The 12476-nt window shown below is 48.3% G+C and overlaps 1 pseudogene; it reads right to left on the bottom strand.

Moving 5' to 3' along the window:
* Positions 1-538: 538 nt before the first annotated feature.
* On the bottom strand, positions 539-11767 carry LOC146859914 (uncharacterized; annotated as a pseudogene).
* Between the last annotated feature and the right edge of the window lie 709 nt (positions 11768-12476).

Genomic DNA, 12476 nt, shown 5'->3' with positions numbered 1-12476 from the left:
ATGGGTAGGGCAAAGATCAGACGGTCTTGTGGAATAAGGGTGGGAGGGGCCACCGCAGAGGAGTGGGTCCTCATCTGCGACAGAGAGTGAGGTTGGTGAGGGAAGAGGGAGGGCCAGCATTGGGGTGGAGGGAGATGAAAAATGGGCATCAGGCCGTTGAGTAACAGAAAGTTTAGGGACTGGTTGGGAGAGGCTCTCTCTGGTGGGATAAAAGTTGCTGAATATGGCCTGATCTTGATATTGGCCTTGGCGGGAGCCTTGTCTTGGAGTGTAGTGAATGGGTCGGTCGGACGAGGGTGAACACACATGGGTGAAATACCTCTTTTATGGAGGACTGTGCCTTGTCCAACGATGTGAAGGTATTAACAAACCTACTGAGCTTCTTTATGAAGGGCTCTCTGAAAAGGCCCCTCTGTGCCAGCGGGCCTGCCTCGGAATCTGCCAGATCTCCGAGTTTGGGATCCACCTTAATAGGCAGATATCTGCGTAGCTCTGTGGACAGAGCACAGTTGGCATTGCCAAAGAATACCATGGCGCGTTATGCCCAAGATGACAAGGTGTCTGGGAAGATGAGGGACCCAGAGGATTTTGCCACCTCCGCCATGTCAAGGATGTTCGTGAGGGGCCCCAGTTTATCTAGTAACTTGTCCTGGCATGCCTGCCAGGACCTGTCTATCCCTTTGTTGGGATCTTTGACGAATTTCTGGAGGAAGGTAACCATGAGTGAGTCGATATCTGGCGTGGCCGCTACCTTACCCTCCAGAGTTGGGCGGGAGCACTCCGCCCTGAAGCAGTTGCGGGCCTCCCTCTCCAGGGATCTCTGGATGCGGCTCACCAGATATTGTGCAACCTTGTCGGAAGGAGCCCAATCCGAAGACCTCGGGTGAAGGATGTCATCCGGGTCAAGCATGTCTGCGCAGAGACCCTGGTCAGATTGGGCAGGTGGCTGATGGGAGGTGAGCCATGGGCATGAAGGGCCTGCGTCATCTTCCATATCCCTATGATCCCTGTCAGAAGGGTCAGGAGGGGGGCTGTTGAGGTGGTACTGTTCAGAAATGTTTAAGGTGGGCGAAAGCGTCAGGGTCTACTTCCGCCTCGCAGGTGCGCTTCGCCTGAGGTGGCTGGGTGTTAGGGGGGATGGAGATGGGGCCAGTTGGCCTGGCACAGCCCGAGCCAATTTTTTGCATGCCTGCGCAATTTGGCGGGAGAGGCGATTCTCCAGCGGCGCCATGGCCTCTGAAACTGCCCTGTGGATTGATGCGTCCGCACCATCATAAATATCGTCACCCCATTGTAAGGCAGTGAGTGGGTCCTCCTCCCCAAGGTACTAAGTGTAGTGTTATTATATTATAGGTAAGTAATCCCTGAGATACCAGCCTAGTAAGGTAAGTATTAGTTTGTTTGGGTGTAAACCCACTCAAAGGGGCAGGCTCAAGAATGGAGGGCAACTATTACCCAAGTAATTTGCAGTCCAGGGACGGGTAAGCCCAAATATGGGTGGCTGGGTGTCAGCCAATGCTGTGGTGCCAGGCATTTAATGGGGCTCACACCCAGGAACCTGCAACCCTAAGTTCTGAAGGCAATAAGTGCTGAGAGGGATCCCACCCACACAGGGATACAATACAAACTGCTCTTATGCAAATATCTGAGGAGCTTTAATGGCCTATAAAATACCGACCTAGCAAAGGCGTAAGGAAAGACTGCCCCAAGCAGTGAGGCACAGAGCACTGCTAACGCAGTGTACAGGCCCACAAACTTTGGACGTCACTCTCCAGCAATGACAAAGGCTCCCCCGGGGCGCCAGCTCCGATTCCTGTCAGGTGGTCGAATGTCGAGGACGCGACTCGCGCGCCCTCTATAAGCGGGAGGACTGCACCGCCAAGCCTGAGGCAACACACAGAATGGCCGCGAAGGAGCGGTTAAGATGCTCCCACGGTCAGATACGGGTCGACCCGAGTAGCGGGAGCCTCGTGGGGGAAAAAAGGAGAAGTTTCACCCAAAAAACCAAGGCACTTATGAAACATTCAACGTGCTCGTAACAGAGCCACGAAAATAGCCTAAGTCAACAGAATAATTATAATCAATAAACAAACGCACTCACAACAGCTGTAATTAGCATAAGCTAACAGCATAACCATTATCACTGAACACCAGCAAATTGCATAGCAACAGCAAGCAAAGTAATGCTAAGGGCACTATCAATTCTGAAAGAAATGAGAGACGGCACGTATCTTGGCTGGGAGCAGCGAAGAAAGAGGAGGAATAGCCAGAGAGAAGGACTCTGAACAGGCTGGGCTATCCGGATTGGTGAAGTTTACAGTGGTCATTCTATATATTGGATTCCACGATGTCATATTCCCGAAGGTTCATGGGAATAGTAGTTTTTTCTGTGTACTTTAAAATGGCTGATGTTATTAAAGTGGAGGAAGATGAGCATAATCTTCGCCTCCGGTCTTGACATAGAATTCAAATTTAGTCTGAGAAAATGTACTAATGACAGTTCCTTCTTCTTCACTTGCTCTATATACCCCAGATGCATTGACAGTTCCGGTCACCATTGGTACAGTTGTGCCTTTGTATCAGCCTGGATCAGCAGGAAAGGATACACATACTTTAGCTGTTACTACTGGGACATATGATGCAGCTTATAATTTAACAGGTTTAGTTGCACAACAGATTTCTCAGACTCATATGGTTCCCGGGCAAGCGAATACTTCAGGTGTTTCAAGTGCTAACCCTACTGTGATTCCGACTGGGATTGACTGGTACAGACGGTTTCCTCAGAGGCCGTCACTCTTTTTACAAGACCAATTCAACTGCCCCACCTATAATGAGCTACAGTACCCCTGGGGCAGAAGTGCCTATGGGAACTCCAACCTCTGACATGTCCCTTTTGCACTCACCGCCTGGTTAAGTATTGGTACTCATAGTGAAGAAATAATGATTAATACTCCAGCAGAACAACCAGATCTTACTCAGCAACCTCTTCTTGGTGGACAATTTGCTGATTGGATCCGAGGCATAGACACTCCCGACAAATAGTGAGAATCATTGAGCAAGTGGAGGAGCTACTGCTCAAGCTCCTGAAAGAGAAATGGTCATGGATGTGGCCAAATTGAAAATTAGAATTGAAAATTGGCAATCTTCGTCCATCTCGATTAGAGGCTTATCAGGATGATGAACAGTTATTCCTATTGTAATGAATATTATTCTGTTATCGTGTAAGGACAGTACTAGACGTTCCGGAAAGGCTCATGATAGACTTTCCGAATTAGCTCAGAAACATGGGATTGATCTCCAGAAATCCAAAGCTCTAAAGAGAAGCTACAGGCTGAGCTTTAGCGAGCGAGACATTTCAAGCATGTGCCCCACTGGAATGAAATTGTAGATTAGACAGTTAATCCCATATGTATGGAAATGGAGTGAGCTGGATAAGTGGGAAGGAAGATGGTCAAAGAAAAAAGAACCAAAGAAGGTCAGGTTACAAATGTCTCCATCTGGAACAGAGGAGGATGATACAAATGTGCACATGCTTCCAATGAAAGAAGTGCCTGGTGGAGGGTATGTAGACATACCACGGAGCAGATTGGATCTTTCGTCTTTCACAAATAATATCCCTAAATTGAGAGAGTATCCAGAGGAATGGTACAGACAGGTTGAGGGAATTGTGAAAATATCTAAAGTTTTATGGAAGGATCTGGATACTTTATTTGAAACTGTAATTCCAGGTGGTTTGTGGGTTGAATGCAAGGTTTCTGTGGATTGGCTCGAAGTGGAGCCGATGAGACATCCTGAATCACATGCTCAGTCCCCGCTAGTGATGAAGAAATATAATCAGGTGATTACCTTTTTGAAATCGAAAATCTCTCCTAAAGAGATAATTTGGGTCAAAATTGACAGAATGACCCAAGACACCCAAATTCATCCATGCTTACTATGAAAGATTGTTGCAGCCCTTCATACAGTTTAGTGGAACAGACTATTGCGGCATAGAAGATGAAACCATTTTGTTTGCAGATTCCTGAATAGATTGAGACCTGAGGTTAGTTCTATGATTCAACAGCATTTGATTTGTTGGCAGAGTAAGCCCATTGATGACATTTTTAGATATACCAAGTACGGTAGGGATTAGTTGGAAATGAAGCACAAAAAGTTGAAAGAAATATTGACGATTGCACAAATGAATGCTGCACAAAGAGGTCAGAATAAGCTGTTTATTGATAATACTGGGCCCATGCAGAGAAGATATCAGCAAATCCCTGTGATGCAAGGTGTTAATGGGTTCCAACTGCAAGGGTTTCAGCTGCAGGGTAGAGGACGAGGTGCTCCGATTGATCCTAGGACGAGTGTTGATGTACAGACTTGGAAGAAAGCAAACCCTCGACACCTTTGTGGCAGGTTGGGGCAATGGAAACTTGAATGTTGATTTAATGCTGGCAACACGGACAATGTAAATCATGTTCAGAATGGTGGATTTGTGCAGTCCCAAGGAAATAATATGGTTCAGACGCAACAGGTTCTGAACCCCAAGCCCATGTTATGCAAGTACCACAAGCCCCAATGCTACATCAATATACAAATGTCGGAAGTGTTCAGAGTTGTGAATCAGGCTCCCAATGTAAACCCTAATCCCTTTGTGGACCAGAATATGTCCCAATATTATTCTATGATCCAAACAGATGATTTCAGCTCAGACCTGTTGCAATGACAGGGCCTGATAGATGAGGAGGTTTGTGTACTTGGTGCAATATTAGAGGTAGACCAGAGCTGTCCATACATGGATGGTAAGGTAATTGGGAATCCTGTCTTATTTCTCATCGACACTGGTGCTACCCACTCTAGTGTAAGAACAGCAGAGGTTCCTAACCTACCTCTCTGTTGACAAAGAAGGAAAGTTGTAGGAATTGCAAATAAACAAATGACTAGCCCAGTTTCAGAAGCGGTACATGTCAAAATAGGGTCCTTTAAGGATAATTACGGATTTGTGGTGTGTGATTCCAGTCCTGTCAATTTGCTCGGACAAGACCTTTTATGTAAGCTGAATTATTCCATTTACTGTACCCCAAACAGTATTGAGTTTCATACTCATGATGAAGACATTGTGTTTAAACATTTAAGACAGAGATCAGACAATTCAATGCACCCTTTGCTAACCAAAGATGATTTGCCCCTGGAATTGAGAGACACAGTGTTACCTGAAGTCTGGGACTTCTCAGGTAAAGACATCAGACTCATCAAAGGTGTTGTACCAGTCTGCATCACTGTGAAGCCAAATGCTGAGTTCCTGAGATTCCTACGATATCATTTAACCCCTGAAACCATTGCTGGGATTACTCATGTGATAGACTTAATGATTGAGCAAGGCATTCTGAAAAAGATTATGGGGAGTCCATATAACTCACTCATCATGTGTTTGTAGAAACCCAATGGCAAGTACTGCATAGTTCAGGATTTGTGGTGGGTAAACTCTGTTGTTGTCCCTTGTTGTCCTGCAGTACTGAATCCATCTGTAATTTTGTTTCAGGTTCCATGTCAGGCCAAGTGGTTCTTTGTGATTGCCTTATGCCAAGCCTTCTTCTCTATACCGTTGCATGAGGATAGCCAGTTTCTCTTTGCTTCCCATTTCCGCATGTGTGTCTTGGCATTGTGCTGACTCCCACAAGGGTATATGGACAACCCTTTGATCTTTATCCAGATACTCAAGAAGAATCTAGAGTTCTTAGTGATGCCCCATCAATCTCTTGTAGTCCGGAACATTAGTGACCTGTTGGTGGCGTTGATAACGCAGGAGGCTTGCAAACATGATATTATTGCATTGCTGAACCAATTAGCGGAGAATGCACATAAAGTGCCCCAGACCAAATTGCAGTTCTGCAAGAAATAATTTCTGCATCTAGGACATCTCATTGAGAATGGAGCAAGTAAAGTGTCTCAAGAAAGAATTTTCACGATTCTGAAAATAAACCCGCCAATGACACAGAAAGTAGTCCCAATGTTCTTGGGAATGGTGGGCTACTGTCAACAGTGGATTCCCAACTTTTCCCTGCTGGCCAAGCCTCTCCAGAGGTTGACTCACAAAGATGTGTCAGATCCGGTACCATGGGATGATAGGTGCATGTGTGTCTTCTCAGAACTGTGAGAATGTCTCTGCCATGCCCCAGCCTTGGGATTGCCTGATTACAATAAATGTTTTGTTTTGTTTTGTAGAGAGAGAGTGCTGCACTCTTTTAGTGCTTGCTCAGATTCATTGCAATGTTCGCAGACTCGAGGATTATTTTCTGGCATTCTTGACCCTGTAGCTGCTGCACTGCCTGATTGTCCTAAAGCTGTTGCCTCCACTAATTTGAGTCTTGAGCAGTGTGAGAGCATTGTTATGGGTCACCCCCTAACCGTTTTTGTACCCAACTCTGTTGAGATGTTGCTAACCCGTATTCGGACACACCGCCTTACCATTAGTCAGCTTACCAAGTAGGAGAATGTCACCCTTAGGTGGTGTACTGTACTAAACCTCGCCACCTAGCTTCCTCTTGCTTGAAATGAGGGTGTGAGTGAGGAAGCAGACTATGACTGCCTGGATGTTACTGAACTATGCACATGCCGAGACCTAACATACAAGATGTTCCACCCGAAACAGATCATGTGCTGTTTGTTGATGGCTTCTGTTTATGAGATCATGATAGAAACCTCAAAGCTGCTTATGCAGTGTGATAATGTCGCCCTACTGGGTCGGTCCCTTCCCTCCCCCTTTTGTCCCTGCTGAGTAAAAGAGTGGCGGTAGGACTGTTTGGCGAGTTACTTTTCTTTGTTTTATTGTCAGCAACCAATAAAGTTTTGGGTTGAAGAAACAAAAAAAAATAAACAACCAAGTAGCGTGGAGGCTAAGGAAAATGCAAATGTCCTTCTGCTTTTAAGGGTCGGTCGTCTCTGTCTTCACTCCTTGGTCCTGGACTGTGTTAACCGAGGTAAAGCGGCTCCGGGAGACCAGTTGGGACAAAATAAGGGAAAAAAAAAGAGACAGAAAACAAAAGGGGCTTTTAGACACTTGTCTATTGGTATACAAAGGGGGTAGGACTGTGCACACCGCCACCAGTGTCCCTAGCTGTGCCGTGCCTAGGGTGAGGGTTCTTTATGGTGCTCCGTTGGTTGTGGCCCTCCGACCCGCCCACCACTTCCTAATCGAAAAGGAGGGAGTAAAGGCCTGTCTCCACGACCCACCAGGGCCGTGGTATGGGGAGAACCCGCCTCCTTCTCTTCTGTTGGAAGACCGGTCTCTTTCTCCTTGAAGGGGAGGGCGTCCCCTGGCCCCGTGGTTCCTTTCTCTGCGTGGCCTCCTTCCAGCGCGTCCTGCAGGGCGTCCTCGCTCGAGGATGGCGCTTCCGTCGCTGTCTCCTCTTCCTCCGTGCTCCGCGTCTCCTCCGTACACCGGCGTTCTCCTCCATCGCGTCGACTCTCTTCCTCTTCCGTTTTTACGATTCCGGCGGCAGGCGCCGCCCCGCTAGACTGCTGCTATCTCTTCCTGTTGTGGTCGCCTCGGCGGCCATGTTGGGTTTGTCAGCTACGGCCGGAACAGCGTCCTTATCACACTGCCTTCCCCCCAGGAATGGACGTGTGGGCCATTTGGGCATAGGGTACCTGGAGAGGAAATCCACATTTCCCTGTAGTTTTCCCGGTATGTGGAGGGTGTTGAAAGAGAAGGGCTGTAGGGCGAGAAACCAACGAAGAACCCTGGGGTTAGTGTCTTTATGAAGGAATAACCATGAAAGAGGAGCACGATCGGTAAGTAAAATAAAGTGACGGCCTAGAAGATAGTACTGGAGGGACTCCACCGCCCACTTTATGGCCAAGCATTCCTTTTCGATGGTAGCATACCCCACCTCCCGGGGAAATAGATTACGGCTTAAGAACAGGACAGGGTGGAGGTCTCCCAGGTCATCGGGTTGGGAAAGGACAGCCCCTAGGCCCCTACCGGAAGCATCAGTTTGTAAAACGAAGGTGGTCTGGAAATCGGGGCAGGTCAGCACAGGATAATGACAGAGGGCATCTTTTAGTGAGAGAAAGCTCTTTTCGTGGGCCTCAGTCCAGTGAAATTTGTGACCTCCCTGTGCCTTTGTAAGGAGGTCTGTGAGGGGGCTAGCTAATTCTGAGAAGCCGTGAATGAATCGTCGGTAGTACCCGACAAGGCCAAGAAAGGATCGTACCTCCTTCCGAGAAGTGGGTCGGGGCACCTGGTTGATGGCTTCTATCTTACCTACTTGGGGTCTTATTTGTCCTGCTCTGTTATCATACCCTAGATATTCATTATGATCGGCCCCAAAGGATGTCTTTTTGGGGTTGAGGGTCAGGCCTGCAGTTTGTAACATTTGTAATATTTTTTCAAGGTGTATTAGGTGAGTATCCCAGACTGGGCTATGGACTACGATGTCGTCCAGATAGGCCATGGCATAAGTTTGATGGGAAGAGAGCAGGGTATCCATGAGCCTTTGAAAAGTGGCTGGGGCCCCATGGAGGCCAAGGGGAAGCACATTGAAGTGGAACAAGCCGAAGGGTGTGGAAAAAGCGGTCTTGTCTTTGGCAGTCGGTTTCAGAGGTATTTGCCAGTATCCCTTTGTGAGGTCTATGGTGGACATTACCTTGGCACTTCCTAATCTTTCAATGAGCTCATCTACCCGCGGCATGGGATAGGCATCGAACCGTGATACTGCGTTAAGTTTTCGGAAGTCAATACAAAAACGTATGCTTCCATCGGGTTTAGGGACTAGAACAATCGGGGACGCCCAAGCGCTGTGAGAGGGTTCGATTATATCCGCCTCCAACATTGCTTTTATCTCTTTTTCTATAGCCTCTCTTCGGGCCGCCGGGATACGGTAGGGTTGCTGCTTGATTGGTGGTGAGGAGGTAACGATGTCATGTTCGACCAAGGTTGTCCTTCCCGGGATACCAGACAGAACAGATGGATAGGCGTTACATAGGTCTCTTAAGTGGTTCTTTTGTTTTTCTGTAGTTTGGGATCCCCAGTTAGGCTGAGGTGGGTCGGAGGTTTTCTGGGGCATCGGAGTTACAACTAGAGGCTTATACTAGCGCTCGTAGAGGGTGGAGTTGGGACCGGGCCTTCCCAAGCTTTTAAAAGGTTGACATGGTAAATTTGGCTTGTTTTATTTCTGTGTGGGACGGCTACTTGGTAGGTTACTGGGGTGACTTGGCGGAGAATGGAAAAGGGGCCCTGCCAGGTGGTTAACATCTTTTTCTCGGTAGTGGGCAGGAGTACTAGAACCTGGTCCCCGGCTACAAAGGTTCTCAGTTTGGTGTTTCTGTTATACCACAGTTGCTGTTGGTTTTGGGATTTCTCCATGTTAGTATGTACTTCTTCCCACAAGGACGCTAAAGTGTCCCTAAGGGACGCACTGTATTGTAAGAGAGGTTTCGCGTCATCCTCTTCTTCGGTCCATTGTTCCACAGCCATATCCAGGAGTGTACGGGGCCTCCTTCCAAACAGTAACTCGAAGGGTGAGAATCCCGTAGACTTCTGTTCATGGGTGCGGATAGCAAAAAGGACCAGTGGTAGCTGTCTGTCCCAGTCCCTCCCAGCTCGATCAATACTCTTCCTTAACATTGTTTTGATAGTCCTATTATATCTTTCCACTAGACCATCTGTTTGCGGGTGGTATACTGCCGTTCTGATCTGTTTAATTTTCAATATCTCACATACTTGGGCCATCAACCGGGAGACAAAAGGTGTCCCCTGATCCGTCAGCAGTTCATGTGGGAACCCGACGCGTGAAAATAGCGTAATCATTGCATGAGCCACTGCCTTTGTGGTGGTGGACGTCAGGGGAAACGCCTCCGGATACCGGGTGGCGTAGTCCACAAAGACAAGTATGTACCGGTGCCCTCGGGCAGAAGGAATCAGGGGACCTACCAAATCCATCCCCACCCTCCTAAAGGGTATGTCAATGATCGGAAGGGGTTGTAGCGGAGCCCGGGATGGTTAATCAGCTGACATCTCACACAGGTGGCACAGAATCTAGCCACCTCTTGGTATACTCCTGGCCAATAGAACTTCTCTAGTAAATATTTGAGAATATTTTCTTTTCCATAATGGCCTCCCCCAGCTCCGCTATAGGCTAGGGACAACACTTGGTCACGGAAAGTTTTGGGAACCACCAACTGCTCTTTCCCGTGATCCTTCTCTTGTATGCCTCTGTACAAAAGCCCCTTTCTAATAAAAAAATAGGGACCTACCTTCCCGGGTTGTTCGTCTTGGGCTTGTTCCCAGGCATGTTGTAGGGTGGTGTCATCCCTCTGGGCCTGATGGAAGCTTTGAGGAGGGTTTTGAGGAGCGTCTGAGGAGGGAAGGATATTTTTAGACAACCCGTATAGCACCCTTTCCTTCCTTTTTTCGCTACGTGTTTGTTCTCTTTTCTTGATGGGTAAGGCCTGTATATCATCATTTGAAAAGGGGGCAGTCTCTAACCATTCAACGAAGGGAGTAGGGGAACTCAATGAATGCAGGTATTCATGGAACCGCGGCAAATCGGTTCCTAACAGGGCGAGTTCGGGTAGATCGGGGACCACTCCTACCTTCCTTAATTGGGTTTCCCCATTGATTTCCAGGACAACTTCTGCCAGGGGATATAGCCGTTTCTCCCCATGAACACAAGTGACCTGAACAAACTCCCCCGTCCTTATCTGTGCTTCGGGGATGATCGCCTTAAAGACAACAGTGTGATGACATCCGGTATCAAGGAAAGCTATTATCGCTTTTCCGTTTACGTGGATCTGCAACCTGTATGGGAGGGAACTACGACTTGTGACCAATACCCGCCCATGTGTATATCCCACCTCCATAGGTTCGGGCCCGGGGTTACGTGTTGGACAATGACGAGCTATATGCCCCCACTCAGCACAGTGGAAGCATTGGGGTCCCTGTGTCGGTGTTGTACTGGGGAGGGGTTTTAACTGGGTTCTCGGAATCATGAGTCCCTTGGAGTCTATCTGGTGAGAGGGGTTGTTTAATCAGGGGTCTCGGGGAAGAAACAGAGGGTCAATGAGTTGGGTTTTTAAAGTCCGGGGAGCGATGGTAAGCGCAGGCCAAGTCTACTGCTACAGTCACAGTTAGGTTGGGGTGCTGTTTGACCCATGCCCGAGTGTTGTAGGGGAGAGCATCAAGATATTGTTCTAGATATATCTTTTCTGCTATCTCGTCTGCAGTGGCGACCGAAGGTTGTAGCCAGCGGTTCCCAAGGTCCCTAATACGGAAGTATAAAGCACGGGGGTTGTCACCTACGTTCCACTTCTCCTTCCTGAAGCGATTACGGTAATATTCTGGATCACAACCCAGGCGTTCTAATATGGCCCTTTTTATGTTTTGGTAACTGGTCGTACCATCTGGGTTGGCGGCTTGATAGGCTGCTTGTAATTCACCGGAGAGGAGGGGGGCTATATATTGACCCCATCTCTCCTGGGGCCAGGAAGCCGTGGTTGCCACTCATTCAAAATTAACAAAAAAATAATCCGGGTCATCCCCGGTCTGGTATTTCTGTAACACCGACCCAGGAACGTTGGGGTGTATCCTGGAGCTAGCGATAGCGTCCGTAAGCCTCAGTATAGCGGTATCTTGGACTTGTTGGTTAGAGGACGAGAGAGTGGCCTGATCTTTAAGGGCCGCTTGGAAGTCCTCCCGGTCTTTTCTAGCCTGTGTGGCCTGTTGTTCCATCATTAACTGTAAATGGCGTTGACTTTCCGCCAGTTGGGTGATAATGGCCTCCATGGTTATGGGTTGGGTCATTGTTTCAGGACCTGATATGCCACTTCTGACACCACTGTAATAATGTCGCCCTGCTGGTTCGGTCCCTTCCCTCCCCTTTTTGTCTCTGCTGAGTAAAAGAGGGGCGGTAGGACTGTTTGGCGAGTTACTTTTTTTTGTTTTATTGTCAGCGACCAATAAAGTTTTGGGTTGAAGAAACAAAAAAAATAAACAACCAAGTAGCGTGGAGGCTAAGGAAAATGCAAATGTCCTTCTGCTTTTGAGGGTCGGTCGTCTCTGTCTTCACTCCTTGGTCCTGGACTGTGTTAACCGAGGTAAAGCAGCTCCGGGAGACCAGTCGGGACAAAATAAGGGGAAAAAAAAGAGACAGAAAACAAAAGGGGCTTTTAGACACTTGTCTATTGGTATACAAAGGGGGTAGGACTGTGCACACCGCCACCAGTGTCCCTAGCTGTGCCGTGCCTAGGTTGAGGGTTCTTTATGGTGCTTCGTCGGTTGTGGCCCTCCGACCCGCCCACCACTTCCTAATCAAAAAGGAGGGAGTAAAGGCCACTTGCCTGTCTCCACGACCCTCCAGGGCCGTGGTATGGGGAGAACCCGCCTCCTTCTCTTCTGTTGGAGGACCGGTCTCTTTCGCCTTGAAAGGGAGGGCGTCCCCTGTCCCCGTGGTTCCTTTCTCTGCGTGGCCTCCTTCCAGCGCGTCCTGCAGGGC

The sequence above is a fragment of the Triturus cristatus genome, chromosome 3_1 (assembly GCF_964204655.1).
Source record: "Triturus cristatus chromosome 3_1, aTriCri1.1, whole genome shotgun sequence".
NCBI classification, from domain to species: Eukaryota; Metazoa; Chordata; class Amphibia; order Caudata; family Salamandridae; genus Triturus; species Triturus cristatus.
Note: the sequence above shows the minus strand (reverse complement) of the source record. Positions and strands in the feature narration are given on the sequence as shown.